The sequence below is a fragment of the Callospermophilus lateralis genome, chromosome X, assembly GCF_048772815.1.
Source record: "Callospermophilus lateralis isolate mCalLat2 chromosome X, mCalLat2.hap1, whole genome shotgun sequence".
In the NCBI taxonomy this organism is placed as follows: Eukaryota; Metazoa; Chordata; class Mammalia; order Rodentia; family Sciuridae; genus Callospermophilus; species Callospermophilus lateralis.
In genome coordinates, this window is record NC_135325.1 from 37,716,502 (window position 1) to 37,719,420 (window position 2,919).

The 2,919-nt window shown below is 35.7% G+C and overlaps 1 pseudogene; it reads left to right on the forward strand.

The window, feature by feature from the left end:
- The first annotated feature begins 1,237 nt into the window (after positions 1–1,237).
- Positions 1,238–2,375, forward strand: LOC143639030 (small integral membrane protein 14 pseudogene; annotated as a pseudogene).
- The last annotated feature ends 544 nt before the right edge of the window (positions 2,376–2,919 follow it).

The window sequence follows — 2,919 nt, forward strand, 5'->3', positions numbered from 1 at the left end:
CCTGAGTAAGTTTTGAATGAACAAAAAGAAACTATACAAAAATAATATTTTTTCAAACTCACAGAAATGATGATAGATGAGATCTAAGTATGTTTGAATTGGGCTCAGACAAATCTACAGATCACAGACTCATTAAGTGGCTACTCTGAAAAGTAGAGACCTCCTTGAGTGTTAGGATTTATGGGCCATTGTTTCTAATCTGCTTACTGAGCATCATGTTATTGGCCTTTTTTACTTCAGTGATATAAGAAATAAAGATAAAGGTGGTACAAATATTAGGAGATGCTATTATAGCAAATATTTTCGCCTTTTGGGAGACACAAAATACTATGCTCCATTAACTTTAACCAAGAAAAAACTGGAAACCAAGTCCCTGCCTGCCACTCATGCTTCAGATGATGCCTAAAAAGGAACACTGATTTATAAAGAAAATATATTCATGATAGCACATTGCTACTTACCAAATATTTTTCAGTATAAATGATTTCACTATAATTTTCTTGATGTAAAATAGTCTTTGTTTCTTCTCTGATTAATAAAGTATTCTCTTTATAGGAAATCACAAAATACAGAAGAGTAGAATAAGTGATCATCCACAATGTCACCATTCTGAGGTAAACAATCGGTTGCCCAGTCCCTTTTATAACTCATTCATCTCTTAAGTTATATACATACATTAAAACATCACATTATACCCCATAAATATATTCAGTTGTTATTTATCAATTTAATTTTTTAAAAATAAAAATAAAAATAGTAAAAGTCATTAGCAATCTTGAGAAAACATATAATCAGGGTGATTGTTCTTCATACAACATGATGCAGGATTAATATTCTTTATATGAACAACCACAAAAAACCCACTGAAAAGAAAAAAAAATTAAAGCACTATGAAAAATGAAAGGATAAATGAGTAAAAATTAAGATGGAAAATTAGCCAAAAAAACAGTTCAAATTACATTAGAATATTTTTAAATATTCTAGTAACTTTAAATGAAAAATAAAAACTGAGATTAAAAATTATCATATTAGGGAACACTTAGTGTTTTACTTAAAAATAGAGACTATATCATAGATATAATTCATAAGGATGCGGTGAAATGGAACCTTTATAAATCACCCGTTGCTGAGGCGCTGCAATCTGTTGAGCTGCCATCTGGGGGCGGCAGATCCCAGTCTCTTGGCTAAGAGTGACGTGGTCAATCTCGAATCCAAACAGAGGAAGGGGAGGACACTGCGGACCGCGGACCAGAGCACCAGCAGCAGCAGCTTCCGGAGCAGCGGTAGCCAGACGCCCTGTGCTGTCTTTCCGTCGAGACTAGGTCGCGGCCCTTTCCCTCCTCACCCGGTCGGTCGGTTGTGTCCTGGACGGATTTAAACAGTCAAGTAAAATCAAGCTGAGCAATCATGGCAGAAGGTGGATTCGATCCCTGTGAATGTGTTTGCTCTCATGATCAAGTGATGCGAAGGCTGATCGAGTTGTTGCGGCAGTCCCAGTCCTACTGCACGGACACAGAATGTCTTCAGGAATTACCAGGACCCTCCGGTGACAACGGCATCGATATTACTATGATCTTGATGGCGTGGATGGTTATTGCAGTGATCGCGTTCTTGCTGAGACCACCTAATCTAAGAGGATCCAACTTATCCGGAAAGCCAACCAGTCCTCATAATGGACAAGATCCACCAGCTCCTCCTGTGGACTAACTTTGTGATAAGGGAAGTGAAAATAGTTAACACCTTGCAAGATTAAAGGAACGAAGATGACCAGAGTACTCTTAACTCCATTAGAACTGTTTTTCTTTTTGCATCTGCGACATGGGATGTTATTGTTTTCATGAGCTTCTAGAAACTTCAATTGCGAACTTATTTTTGCTTCCTGTGCTATCACCATTCCCATTTGAAATGTATTTGAGTAAATGATTACATTTTTAAAGTTACATGGGGCTGTTTTGGTTGTCCTAAACATTCTACTCATTCTGTTTGTAAATGTGATTCCAATTTTGGGGTGATTTGTGACCTGATTGAAGGAAATTTGAGTTTTCTGCATTTAAATATTTTAAATAGTTTTGATAGGTTTTTAAGGTTTTGTTTTCTTCATAAGGTATTTACAAAATTATTTGGGGTTATGTGGCATTATATGAAAGAAAATGAGAACCACGCTGTATTTACATTTACTTTGGGAGTTTATAAGTGGGTGGAAGTTTTCTCTAATTCTTGGGACTATGCCAACTCTTGGAATATTTTACAAATTATTGCTGAAATCTGTATCATCTGTTGGAGATGACTTATGTGGCTAGATTAGGAGAAGGAGAAATGAAATGGCTGTTTTAATAATTTTTTACACCCATTAAAAATGTCTAATGTTAATAATGTTTTGTTTTGTTTAGTTTTGTTTTGCAGTGCTCAGCATTGAACCCAGGGCCTAGTACATGCTAGGCAAGTGCTCTACCACTGAGCTATCTCCCCAGCCTGAGAATACCATAAATAACCATGATTTACAGTCCAATATATGACATTTGCAAGCCACTATACCCTAGCCTTACAAGATTCATGAAAGGAGAGGAAATGTTCATTCTTTCTGCCTTTGACAGGAATAATCTATCTAGTAATAACTTATGCTATAATTTATTTTTTAATTGAGTGCCTCTCAGGAAACCTCTCTTCTAACACTTCCCTGTTAAAGTGAAACTATCTTACATTTATGTTGAGGCTTACTAGCTTACTGACATTTGAATTCCTATTTACTTATTCACTCTATTTTATTTAAGGAAATTTTGAGACTTTTGCTATCCTTCCAACTTCAAAAAAAAAATCTAATGAAGTCTTGGTTTATTCCAAGGGAAAAGGAAGAAAATGAGAAAGAAGAATATTTTTGTCACTCCTTAGCTCATTCCTGTTTGGTAATGGGATGGATTG